The 13735-nt window shown below is 56.7% G+C and overlaps 1 long non-coding RNA gene across 1 annotated transcript; it reads left to right on the top strand.

The window, feature by feature from the left end:
* On the top strand, positions 664 to 4183 carry BARX1. The gene is made up of 4 exons (XR_001918474.1): positions 664 to 901; positions 2633 to 2924; positions 3007 to 3091; positions 3516 to 4183. It is a non-coding gene; the product is annotated as a BARX homeobox 1 (long non-coding RNA).

Below are 13735 nucleotides of genomic sequence, written 5' to 3'. Positions count from 1 at the left end.
TTGCTAGCTGTCCCATCTTTCTTTACTGCCCCCTCTTTCTGTCCTGCTTGCCTCTGTGCTCTCTGGCACGTCACGGCCCGCTGCCTCCCGCGCCTCTGTCGGTCGCTCTCTGCGCACGTCTCGGCGTCCCTGGCATCCTCACGTCACCGTTCGCATCTTGTGTGGCCCTCGGTGTCTCGCTCTAGACCCTCTCTCACCTCTCTCTCTCTCTCTCTCTCTCTCGATCTCCCATCCCTGGGGTTCTTGTGTCCCGAGCTCTGCGGCTCGATCCTTCTTGGGCGTGCGCTCCGCTGGGTCTCCCTCTGTCTGGGTCGGTCTGCCTCTCGCGCGGCCCCCTCCCTCCTGCCACCCTCCCGTCTCTGGCCCTCCCTCGGGCTCGGCCTGGGGGGTGAGGGGCGGTGTCGCGGGGCGGGGCGGGGCGGCCGGGCGGGGCGGGGCGGGGCGGTGACGCGGGGCCGACCAGGCTAGAGGCGCGGCAGAGCGGGGCGGGGGCGCAGTCTCGGGTCCGACCAGCCGAGCCCCGCGCGCCCCGCCCGCGCCCTGTGCCTCCGCCCGGCTGGCCGGCGGGGGAGGGGGCATGAGCCGGCGCCCGCGCGCCGCCGGGAGCTGCGGGCCGGCCTAGACCCCGCGCGGGCCCCGCGCCCCAGCCGCTGACGCCGCCGAGCTCCGGGAGCCGCGATGCAGCGGCCGGGGGAGCCGGGCGCAGCGCGCTTCGGGCCGCCCGAGGGCTGCGCCGACCACCGGCCGCACCGCTACCGCAGCTTCATGATCGAGGAAATCCTCACTGAGCCTCCGGGGCCCAAGGGCGCCGCTCCCGCCGCCGCTGCCGCCGCCGCGGGCGAGCTGCTCAAGTTCGGCGTGCAGGCGCTACTGGCGGCGCGGCCCTTCCACAGCCACCTGGGTACGTGCGGGGCCGGGGGCCGCGGGGCGCTGGCCGGGCTCGGCGGGAGGAAGCGAGCCGCGGCCTCTGCGGGACGCAGCTCCGGGCACGCAGGCCCCGGGTCGTTCCTTCGGCGCGTTCCAGGCAGGGAAGCAAAAGGGGCAGGCGCCGGGCCGCGCAGAAACCAGGCCTCGTGCCCGTGGGCCAGGCCAGCCGGGAGAGCATTCGCTCTCTTCTTCACTGCGACCCTGTGGTTTCCAGCCCCAAGGAGTCCAGCCCGGGGACCCGAGCCCGCATCCCCATCGCGGGCGCTGGACCAGACTGCGAATGTCAGACTTCGGGTCAAAGCGACCTCAGGCCGCGGGCGCCTGGGCCTTCGCCACAGGACTTGGGAGTGGCCGTGGCTGCCCAAGCTGGGAAAGCTGGACCTTGACGGAAGAGGCCCGTGTGTCTGAGTGCTGTGCTGGGGGCTGACGCTGGCCGGAGCCAGCCCAGAGCCTCCCGGAGCCCAGGGTCTCAGGCTGGCGACGAACCCGCCTGTGCTGTAGCATAGACCCCCTTGGGCCTTGCCTGAGGACAAGAGGCTTGTCTGTGAGCTGCTGCCGGACTGGCCCTTATGCTCCAGATCAGCGGCACCTTGGCCGAGCTTCTATGAGCAACTCAGACTTTTTCTGCTCCTTTCAGTTCTCTTCTCTTCTTCTCTTGTCCAGGCCCTGCCTTGACCTGGCTGCCCTCTCCACTTCATTCCCTCTTCTGACCTTTCCCTATCTCTCTCCAACCTTCCTCTCAGTGGGGTAGGTCTGCCCTTCCTCTCCCCGTTCTCCAAGGATCCCTTCTCCCCTCCCGCTGCCTCCTCACTTTCACTCGCTCATCGTGCCCGGGCCCTTCTTGACTCCAGCGGGCCTAACATCGCCGGTAGTGAGATGTATCCGGGCGGGGAGCCCTCCTTCCTTCTAGCAGGACCCCAGCCCAGGGCACTGACATCCTCTATACCCAGTGACCCTTCAGCCTGTGATCCGCCTGCCTGAGGGCCAGCGGGACCAGTTGGTTCGTTTTGAGCTCAATCTCTGCTGCTTTTTGCCTCCAGCTGCACTGTTAATAATTCGTTTGAAGCGGGCAAAAAAACAAAAAATCATTTAGGACTAATGAAAATTGAAACGTCTTTACGGGGAAGAGTCTAAAGAGAGAAAGCAGGAAGAACAAATTTCCTATTTCTTGGGGGTGCTTTGGAATTTCCGGGAAGCTCCCAACTTCACCTTCACTGACTGTTCTGCCTGTTCACTGCCTGTCTCTCTGGGTGGCTGTTTTGCTCTGCATAGACCAGCAGATTGCTTACTCCATTGAAACTCTCTTTTTTCCCCCCTGAATGCAGCAAAGCCAATTTTGGTGGGGCAAATGCTCATGTTCCTAACTGTGCCGTTTTTTCTTGGTTTCCCTTTTCTGTGACACACATACTCCATTGCTTTGGGAGCTTCGACCTTGTTCATTGGGAATCCTGAAATGTCAGGGCAGCTGGGGCCTGGGGAACGCCAGGCAGAGCCCGGGTTGGGGAGGTCCCCCTCCCAGCCTCTGGGAAACCCGGCGTCGAGAAGGGTCTGCCTTGCACAGATTTCTCACATCCCGGCCAGCACGAAAGTTTTGTGCCGGGGACACTGGCTGAGGGCGAGCTGTCGGCAGGGGCGCACGGTGCGAGGATCTCCAGGAGGAGGAGCACGGCTCGAGCTCACCCGGCTCCCCACTCTCTCCCCGCAGCCGTGCTGAAGGCCGAGCAGGCGGCGGTGTTTAAGTTCCCGCTGGCGCCGCTCGGCTGCTCCGGACTGGGCTCGGCGCTGCTGGCCGCGGGGCCTGGGCTCCCCGGCGCGGCGGGCGCTCCGCACCTGCCGCTGGAGCTGCAGCTCCGCGGGAAGCTGGAGGCGCCAGGCGCTGGGGAGCCGGGCACCAAGGCCAAGAAGGGGCGTCGGAGCCGCACGGTGTTCACCGAGCTGCAGCTGATGGGCCTAGAGAAACGCTTTGAGAAGCAGAAGTACCTCTCCACGCCGGACAGGTAGCGCGGGGCCAGGCTGGGCCCAGCGGGTAGTGGGAGGGAGGCTGCATGCCCTGCTGAGGGTGCACCCCGCTCTTTCCAGAATAGATCTCGCCGAGTCCCTGGGTCTGAGCCAGTTGCAGGTTAAGACGTGGTACCAGAATCGAAGGATGAAGTGGAAGAAAATAGTAAGTGTCTTCGCGGTTTTCTGTGTTCTCCGTTTGCCGCCACGCCCCTGCAGCCTTCAAGAGCTTCTCTCCTCTCCACCGTGGAGATATGCGCCCAGTACTCCCGATTCCCTCTGTCCTGGTGCCCAGAAGGACCCTCCCTGCTCTCTGTCCCTCTGGGTGCCCTAGCTCAGCTTCCTTCCGGTGCCCTGGCCCAGCTCCTTTCTTGCTCCCTGAGCTCTCAGTGTTCCTGGAAGACTTGAACCCTCCGCCCGAAAAGTTCTGGTCGTTTTGCCCCAGCAGCGCTCGGACAAATGGCCACCATTTCCTAGGGGCTAGGCGCGGCCTGCCGGTGACCTCGTTGGGCTCTCCAGGTCCTGCCTGCCTCTCCAGGGCGCCGGGATCCCCGGCCAGTTCACCGCAGCGCCGCCGGTCTCCCTCGCAGGTGCTACAGGGCGGCGGCCTGGAGTCTCCCACCAAGCCCAAGGGGAGGCCAAAGAAGAATTCCATCCCCACGAGCGAACAGCTGACGGAGCAGGAGCGCGCCAAGGAGGCGGAGAAGACGGTGGAGGCGCCAGGCGAGGCCAGCGACCGGAGCCACGAGGACTGAGCACGGCAGAGGGTGCGGGTCCAGGGGAACCCCAGCGCAGTCGGCGGCTCCCAGAATCTGCCGAAAGCCGCGAGTCGGCCCTTCTGCGTCCACGCCGTTTGCTTTCTAAACTTTTTATTACCTTGAATGCGGACAGTTAGGGGCCAAACAAGGACAGACCCTGAAGCCAAACCGAGGCCCCAGTGCGCTCGCGGGCCCTAGCCTGGAAGCTCACATCAGACGCGGCAGAAGGTCGCCTCCGCTCGGAGCTCAACGGCGCCAGGCGATCCACGCGCGTTCACGCCCCGCTCCTCTCCTGCACCCCCCACTCGCCTCTGGCCGGACCCCGGGCCCGGACGCCTCCAGGCACACACGCGCTTCCACGCGTCGGGGACCCCGCGGCCCGGCGCAGGCCACCACGGCCGGAGACGGCGCCCAGACAAACCGACGTCGCTGGGGCCCCTACCCCTCTCTTACGAAGACGGTGATTTTTTTTTTTTCCAATAAAATATTTTATGACACAGCGGGACTTGATGAGGGAGTTTCTGAATCCGCGAGGTTGGCGGGGTACACGGCGAGGTAAGAGGGACACACGCAGTGGCTTCTGAAACATCCTTGCCCCGGGGTTCCATGGATGCGAGCCGTAACCAGCTCCACCCGGCTGGGCCGGCAGGCAGAAGGCTCGGTTGCTGCAGGATCCTAGGAATCGCTTCCACTTTGGGCATGAGAGGCCAGTCTGAACCTGCTCCCTTCCTTCTCGGCCCAGGGCGCTGCGGATGGCAGCAATCAGGCTGCACAGCGGTCGCCAACAGGAGCGGGAGCCCCAGGCCACCGCGCTCTCACTCAGCAAGTGGCCCCAGGCTGAAAACAGCCCGATTGTTGGTTCGGTCTCAGGGACTATGAGGTCCTTGAGATTTTCTGGCCAGCCCTTCCCAAGGCTGACAGGAAACCTAGGACTCACCTCGAGGCCGGCCACCATCAGCAGCCCTTGCTTGCAGAGGCACCCGGCTCCCGGAGTTTTGACACTTTCTACAGTATACACCCGGGCCAAGGCACCTGGGAACCGAGTGGGGGTACCTGAGGCAGAGGGCAGAGGACCCCAAACTGCTCACAGTCTTTCAGGGTGCCCCTTTCCAAGGGCATGACCTGGTGGCAAGTGCTTGCTGCCCCCCCCCCCCAACCCAGCCCCTTTTGCTGGGGAAGGTTTCCAGTTGCCTCCTCCCTGACCTAAACTGGGCTGCGAGCTCCCCAGTTGGTTTCTGTTTTTGTGCTTTCTAGGACTACCACCAGGCTATGGAGATGGGGAAATGGGCACACCACTGGTTAAAGCTAGGAGACAGACGGAAACTTGGCTCTGCAGAGTTCCAAACAGGAACAAGATTTGAAACCAGGTCCTTGCAGGTGCAAACAGAGACGGAAAGAGTCAGGAACATTATACTGAGATGCAGGCTTTGAATTTCAGAATGTGAAAACCGTTATGGCTTTCACCTGCAGTGGCTGATAGCTTCCTTTTGAAATCCGCCTCTTGACTGCCCTTTCCTGAAACTTGCAGTTGGACTTCTGGTACCCAAGCATCACTGGCCTTGGTTTGAGGCTGGGAGGACTGAAAAAGAGGATGTTTTCTGAGGTTGGCAGGCAATTCTCTGCAAGCCCCAGCCCTGCCAAGTCTTTGGGAAATCAACTCCCTTTCTAGGCTCTTAACCTCAAAAACAGCTCCCAGACTACTCACTTGCCACTGTCCCCTGAGGGGCCTGAGAAAAACCTGTAGGCAGGAGGGAAGAAATAGACCATCAGTGTGTGACTGCAGCTCCTAATTCCTTCCATCCCTTAGGGTTACCTCCAGGTCTGCTCAGTGTAGTGGTCCTGCCAAAACCTTCCTACAGCAGGCCCAGGCTAGTCAAATCAGGTACACTACTGAGATTTTTAATCCTCTCCACCTCAAAGTGGGACAGGAGTGGGAGTGAAAATTCAAGAAGTTCTGTCCCTCCTTGGCCTGGGAGAGATTTCAGCACAGCTTTTGTCAACTATGCAGAGTTGGAGAAGACAAGACGAGTGAAAGAGGAGAGAGGAGGCATACCGACCTGCACTCCTCCAGTCCATTCTGGGACCTCGTTCTGGGTCCTCTGGGTCCTCAGGTTTCATTAAATCTGCGGAATGCAACCTCGGGCGGATTGCCTTGTGGTTCTTTGGTGCTTCCCCAAGGCAGCCCCCTCACTGGACTGGAGGAAAGAGCCTTAAAGGACCAGAGCTCTAAGAGGGAGGGAGGGCGTCGGAGGAAACCGGCTCCGGAGCACAAGGGCTCCAATATTACAGTAAGTACAGCTCCTGCAGGCACAGATGGGGAACCTGACGCGGGCACCGCTGTCACGAGGTCACCAGCCGGTCAGTGGGGGAGCTGGGCCCCTGTAGAAGGGGTCCAAATTCCAGTGCGGGCGGGGGTGGGAGGGGTTTCTGTCACTGCCCGCGCCTTTGTGCTCCTTGGCGGACAGGGAGCGGGGCGACCGCAGTGGATCGAGACCTGGAGGCCCCGCAGAGGACCGAGCTGCTAACTGACCGCGTTCGGCACCTCGGCATTCCTGACTTGGGCAATTCCTATGAGACCCGATGGAAGCGCAGGCTCCCTCCAGTAAAAAGCGAAGAAGCGGAGGCAGATTTGCCGCCCATCCTCAGACTTACAGTCAAGGACCGCCGCCCGCAGAACTAGGACTGTAGATAAAGAGCCGCACCGTATCTCTGACGGCGATGCGGTCGCCCAGCCTCAGAGCCACCCCGCCCCGGCCACCTGGGCCACCCAGCGCGGAAACCCTCTCCCTGCCTGGCAGCAACCGCTCGCTCCCTGACCCGAGCCTTGGGGAAGGAACGACCTTCTGGCTCCCCACCGCCGCACAAATCTCATCTCCGTCCCAAGGTTCTGGGAAACAAAACCCGGAGACCCCACCAAAGCGCAAAAGAGGTCGTGCGGCCGTGCCTCCGGAGCCCCAGACCCTCAGCCAGGGGCAGGGGCGGGCTCAGGCGTCTCGAGATCGACGAGGGCCCAGAATGGGGGTGGAGGTGGAACGCCCTTGGTGTCCAGGACTCCGGCCTGATTGGAAGGGCGCGCGGCTTGGCGCGAGGACTAGCGGCACACGGGATTAGCTCGGCGGCAGCGCTCGGAGGCGAGCACGAAGTTTGCGCGTCTGGGCTTTGTGAGGTGGGGGTAGGCAGGGGCCTAGACCGGAAGGGAGACTGTGGGCGCAGTTTGGCTGAAGTCCTGGCCCGGGATGGGGGTTACGACCCCGATCCTGAGCAAGTCATTCTCCTAGTCGGCGGAAGCGGGAGCCTAGCTCCGAGTCGCGCTCCGCTCAGGCCAGGATCGCAGGGAGCGTTCGAGGAGAGGTGGGCCTGTCGCGGCCGGCTTGGGGTTCGCCGCAACTTTCTCGAAGCTTCCGACTAGCCGCGGGTTTTCCGCGAAGTCGGAACCACTAGGATATGACAGGCGCAGCCGAGCAGGGGCTCCCCATTGTTCCTCCTGTCGCCTCTTTGTAAAAAATAGAGTTTATTTGGGTTTACTCCGTTTCCCTGTTCTGGATTCTCTTGTAGGGTCAGTAGTGAGAACTCATAAGGTGGCAGAAAAGAAACACGGACCCCAGGAGCACATTAACCAGGCCAGGCGCGAGGTTTGCCTCTCCTGGAGCCGGAAGGTTCTCTCTTACTGCACCTAAGAGGGAACCAGGATCCAGAGTGGTGCCGGCTCAACCTGGAGTGAGCAATACTGCCTGGGGACATTTCCCGAGGCCCAGAATTGGAGTAGAAACCAGGCCTCTCCGTTTTTAGTTGCCCAGTGCCTGATTTCATTCCTACACTCAAGGGGAACCCCTGTCCCAGAAGTTACATCTCTGATCCCATGTTGAGTTCCCACGTCCACAGAGGGGACCAGCTGATCCCTTGAGTCTCTGCCCCTCAAGGCCTCTTCAGGCCCAGGGGGGCTGCAGTCAGGCTAAGAATGATTACGGAGACCCAGTGGGCTCCCTCCAGCTCAACCTGGCCCCGGACTTTCTGAGCTGAGAAGAAATTGTCTCCAAAACCACCTTCCCAGCCCCACTTTAAGGGGAAGGAAGGAAGCCAGGACTCACTCCTCATTTGTGGGCAGGGCAGAAAGGTGGCAACAGCAACAGCAACAGCAACATGCATCTGAGTCAGCCTGGCTCAAGGCCAAGTTCTTCACTGGCCCTGGTCCCTGGACCACGCCACATCCATGGTGCAGCAGAAGGCAGGTCCTCCCTGACTTTGCAGGGGCCTCTCCATTTTGTGACTTCAGATGTTTCCTTTGTGTTAGTCCTCACACTGTATTATGCTCATCTTATTTACTTTAAGACAGTGTCTTCCCGTTTCTGGAATCTGGTTTCATGTGACAGTTGGGGTGGAAAGCCCTGTGGACCCTGTGTCTGCAAAGATGTGACTGTCTCTAAGGAGGTGTCCTTGGCTGGACAGTGGAGGCCCCTCATCTCTCAGGCACCAACTCTTGATGGAGAAAGCCACAAAGCCTGGAGGGAGGAAGGAATCTTCCTTAAGGTGCAGGAAGACACAGGGCAGTAGCATGGCAGGAACTCGGAGACACTCACACACCAGGCAGAGGCCAAGTGGGACAGGACTGTAGGTTGCTGGAGGGGGATCAATTCAAGGATGCCTCTGACCTTGGAGAAGTTTTAGGAATGCTCAATCCATTGATTTCCGTAGTTGTTTCTTTTTCATGTAAACTCAGTAGTGATCTGTGATAGAAATTTTTGTCTTAATAAGCCCAAAATAGATCCTTGGGTAAGTACAAGATAAAAATTCTGGGCGCTAAAAAACCACTGGGTTATGTCTTCATTGGCAGTGTTTTACCATTTTTCTTTCTTAGTGTTTCAGGAAATAATAGTGTGAGACATCAGTGCTATCGAGGACTCTCTGATATTAATTAAGCTCTTTCTTGGGTTGCAGGATGTGGTGGGGTTCTCAGCACTGGGACACAGGCCATTCCCCCTTTACTGATCCAGTTACAGTCCAGTAAAATAGGGGCCCTACTCTCATTTTGCAGATGAAGATACTGCTCAGAGATGTTAGGCAACTCACTCAGGGACACACAGCTATCAACAGCAGAATTTGGATCTGATTTCAACTCTGTGGATCTCCACTGCCTTGAGGTTCAAATTGATGTATCCTAGATCCCTTAGGGTCCTCAATGGCCCCTGCCTGCCCAGAATGAGTCTCATCCATTTGTCTGCCAAGTATCTATTAAATGCCTGCTGTGTGCCAAGCACCGTGCTAGGCATGGGGCACACAGCCTGTGACCCAAGGAGCTCAAATTGGAGGCAAAAATGTCACAATTAAATCTACAAGATGATATCAGGAAGTAACAAATGCCTTGTAGAAAATAAAAATAGGTGATAGACAATGAGTGGGATGGAAGCTTTAGTCAGAGAGAGTCAATCTCAGGAGTTGACTCTTCAACCGAGACATGAATGTGAGAAATGCTTACCAGGCAGTGAGCATAGCAAGTGCAAAGGTCCTGTGGCAGAGTGAAGCTTGGCCTTAAAGACACAGGCGAAAGATCAGAGTGATGGGAATACATATGGAGAAGTGGGCAAAGGTAGTGGATAAGGAGGTGAGAAGGTGGGTCTTGCTGCCTGGAAGGTGGTGGGGAGGAGGTGACATTCTGGTTCCCTCCAGGGGCAGCTTTCTGTGCCAGCTCAGCCTCCCTGAACTCCAAGCGCAGCCACTAGAGCCCTGAGGCAGCTCCGCCTACACCAAGCAATTTGCCTTTTTTTTTTTTTTCTTTTTCATAAGGATGCAATTTTCTGCGTGCTTTAAGGACATTAGAAGGGCGTTTGACTGACGCGCCATGCGAAACGCATTAGCAAGGCTCTAGGCGCGGCGCTGCGCACAGGAGGCAGCATCGCCATGCATGCGCGTGAAGGGGCAGGTGGAGGCGGGAGCTGGCCCTGGGGACCCGCTTGGGGCGGGAGGTAGAAAGGCAGAAGAGGAGAGACAAAATAGAAAGAGTTGGAAAGATAGGAGATGCAATAGTGAACTATCAATTTAGAAGCGTTTGAAGGGGCGGGGAAGGGGTGAGGGTTTCCGAGGAGGAGGAGGCAGCTGGAGGAGGGGGAGGGCGGCTTTGGGAAGAGGAAGAAGGGATCGGGGCGTGGATGCTGGGAAGAGGGAGGGAGGAGAGAGAAGGGGAGAGAGAGAAGATGGAAGGGGTAAATAAACAGCTAAAAGGGGAGTGAGGAGACAGTGGAGATGGAGAAACAGAGGAGAAAGATGGGAAAAGGAGGCAGAAATGAGAGTTACTGGCAGGAGATAATAAAAGGGAGGGGCAAGGAAGGCAAAAGTAGGAATGGGGTTCTTCCTGGGGCATGCTGTGTTCCAGACCAACCTGTGACCTGATGCAGAGGGGTCTTGTTTGGTATTCACTGGGGAAGATGGAAAGCAGTCTAAAGTGCCTTTGCCTGCTGTTGACCTGCTATGTTCAGCCTTTCAAACATGCCAGGCTTCTTCTTTTCTCAGGGCCCTTGCACATTCTATTCCCCAGTCCATGGTGTTCTTCCTTGCACTCCCTTGATGTGAGGTCCTTTCTCTCCCTCCAGGTGGAGGCTCCCTCATTATTCCCAACGTGGTCTACTCTGAGTGCTAGCTGGCACTCACCCCTGTTGTGATTCTCTGTGCATTTGCCTGGGGTCTGTCAAATTGCTTGGGGTCTGTGCATTTGCCTGGAAGGCAAAATCACATCTGCCTGTGATTCTCTGTGTATTTGTCTGGGGGCATAGCTGTCTCAATCCTGGTATAGCCTCACAGCCTCCAGCAGCAGCTCCTTTCCACCTGACATTCTCCTGAGCAACAAGGGACACTGTATTTGCAGCCAGACAGACCTGGATTCAGACCTCCTGGTTCTTGCTGGGTTGGGTGCCCATTGCAGATGCTCAGAAAACTTCCAGAGCTAGGAGGACACAGGGCTGAGCTCTTTCCCCTTCAGGGACCCTTCAGGATACTTCTTTCCTGTGTGAACAGCGGCAGGTGGGCTGGGCATAAGCAGTATGGGCTCTGTAGGGGTCTGACCTGTCTTGGAGCTGTGCACCTTCCAGGGTGTCTCCTGGGGATGTGATGTGAAAGCTTGTAGTGGCACTGTCTCCCAGCCTTGGATCTTGACTGGAACCCAGGGCCCTCCCTGAGCTTGTAAGCATGCCACCACTGCCTCCACCATTGATGGAGCACTGATGATGGGCACTGCTTTGGCTAATTGTCATCAAGGTTAATCTTGATGGTTAATCTTGATGTCATCAAGGTGAAGACGAAACCAAGCCCATTTCACAGATGAGGAAACTGAAGTGCAGAAGAGGAGTAGCTTGCATTACTTACATAAGCGGGACTGGAGTATAAATTTAAGTCAGAGCAACTTACTGTCTCAGCTCTGCATCCTCAACCTCGAGTAGATTCTTGTGAAGGTTTCGCTGAGAGCAGTGGAGGCAGTCTGGCTTGGTGACTGAGGTCCAGGCTAGCTTAGGTTGAAATCCTGACACACCACTCACTAACTGTGTGACCTTGGGCAAGTTACTTTTCCTCTTAGTGCCTCAATTTCCCTCTTGAAAATGGGGACTAATAATAAAACTTCAAAACTATGGTTTTTCCAGTAGTCATGTATAGATGTGAGAGTTGGACCAGAAAGAAGGCTAAGTGCCAAAGAATTGATGTTTTTGAATTGTGGTGCTGGAAAAGCCTCTTAAGAGTCCCTTGGCCAGCAAGGAGATCAAGCCTAAAAGAAATCAACCCTGAATATTCATTGGAAGGACTGATACTGAAAGTGAAGCTCCAGTACTTTGGCCACCTAATGCAAAGAGCCAACTCATTGGAAAAGACCCTGATGTTGGGAAAGATTGAGGGCAAGACGATGAGATGGTTGGATGGCATCACCAACTCAATGGACATGAGTTTGAGCAAACTCTGGAAGATAACGAAGGAGAGGGAAGGCTGGCATGCTGCAGTCCATAGGGTTGCAAAGAGTCCGACACGACTCAGCGACTGTACAATAGCAATAAACCTTGTATTCTCCTTAAGGTGCTTGATTATTTGGTGAGCAGGATTTCCTCACAAAGGAGTTTTAGAATTATTTTGAAGATATGACATGATGTTTGTGTGTCTCAGGGGCTGATGGGAGTGACTCAGGTGTTGGCAAGGAACAAGTTATTCAGGCTGTCAGGTGATGGATTTCTGGCCAGCTCTCCCACTGGGAGGGAGAGACCCTACGTGTTCTGCTCATCCTTGAGCCCTTATTTCTGGGACAGTGGCTGGGATGTGGTAGGTGCACAAGAAACATCTGTGGGCCAGAAGAGTGAATGCCATGGATAGGCTGGGAGATCCTGGGCCAAGCACTTGTGCCCCTCCTGCCTCAGTGTGTGCTGAGAACATGTACAAAGATCTCGCATGAAAGGGAGCCTAGCCTTTGCTCCAGCAGGCTCTGGAATGCAAAATCTCTCCTCCCAGGGCCTTGTGGTGGTACCCTGAGGCAGCGGCAGGTTGCTTGGCAGGCTCCTGGGTGTGGCCTTGGCAGAGCTGCGCACATTCAGGTGACTGCTTGGAGCTCAGGGCCGCATCACTGTCATGCTTACTCTTCAACAGCTTCCATCAGGCCCAGAGCCCTCAGCTCACACTACCACCCCCTCACCCTGCCCACCCACTCCTTTTACCACCCTCTGCCTGGTCTGTGGGTTCCAGAACCACTCACTTTCCAAAGCTCCCTTCCCTGCCTGAAACACCATTTCTGCCTTCCTCTGATGGCCAACCACAAATACTTCTCAGGCATGGCTTCTCCAGAGTCCTCCCTGTCTCCATCCCTGTCTGTGTTGGGCACCAGACTGAGCTCCCACATCCCCAGGGCTTGCCCTGAACCTGGACACTCATGCACATCCCCTCCAGGGTTGCAGTGAATGAGTAAGTGAGTAAACAGATGAATGATATCCTGGGCCTGACTTCCACCTGTAAGTGCTGGCTTTAGGCTGCCTGAGTATTACTGCTGCCACTACAGCCTGCTCTCCAATGAATTCACACCATACACCTGCAACCAGTGGTTGCCAGAAGTTGGCTGGTAGGCACAGCCTCTTACCCTCCAGTTGCCCCCAGTTGGGATTTGCGGGCAAACACACCCTTTGTCAGCCATGTGCTCTTTGTGATTGGGGTGTATGGTATAAGCTGCATGGAGGGCTGTCAGGGAAAGTGATCATAGAAATAGCTGTACTGAGCTCTGAGTTAATAGGTTCTAGTAAGATTTTATTTGAACAAAGAGTTGACTGCTAAATAAGTTTAAGACAGTCAGATGTAATCGATGCTTTCTGAGGACCCAGCTCAGAGCTTCTGGAATCCTCTGATGTTATTCATCCACTTTCAAGAACTTCTACAATCTTCTGATGATGTCCCACCTTCAAGCAGCCACTGGCTTTGCTTCAGCCATGCAGCAGCCACCAAGATGTTTGAGGTGGAGGAGGTAGGGGAGACAGGCAAGGGGTATGTGACTTGGGGAGGAGGAGGAATGTGTGGAGTGACATGAGGAAGGAGGAAGAACAAGGAGGAAACAGAGAAGTACATCAGTGCTGCCCTGATGTCCAGTCTGAGTGATGCTAACAGCTGCTGTCCAGAAACTTCTGGATTCCTGCCTACACTTCCCACTTGTGAAGGAGACCTTAGGCACTGTGTGAAACAAACTGGTAGAAACCCTTCCAAAGAAGCGACATCAAGGGTCTTTGTAGCCATGGCCTTGCCTGATGGCCCAGCTGATGTTAGGATGTACAGATTGAGAGAGGAGAAGAGAGAGAGGGAGCACGCAGAAACCACGCCTCAGGGGTCTGTGCAAGAAAGCCCAGGCCTGGATCCTCTGAGCATGCACCTTTCATTCATTTATGCACTCATGTCTCCATTCCCTCCTTTGGCAACAAAAAGTTACTCATGCCAATTTGTACACCTATGTTCATCTCAGCATTCACGTGACCCACAGGTGGAAACAACCCAAATATCCACTGATGGTTGAATGGATCAGCAAAATATGGTCTATCCATATAACGGATACT

Source organism: Capra hircus, chromosome 8 (assembly GCF_001704415.2).
Source record: "Capra hircus breed San Clemente chromosome 8, ASM170441v1, whole genome shotgun sequence".
NCBI classification, from domain to species: domain Eukaryota; kingdom Metazoa; phylum Chordata; class Mammalia; order Artiodactyla; family Bovidae; genus Capra; species Capra hircus.
This window is presented reverse-complemented; position numbering and strand designations above follow the sequence as displayed.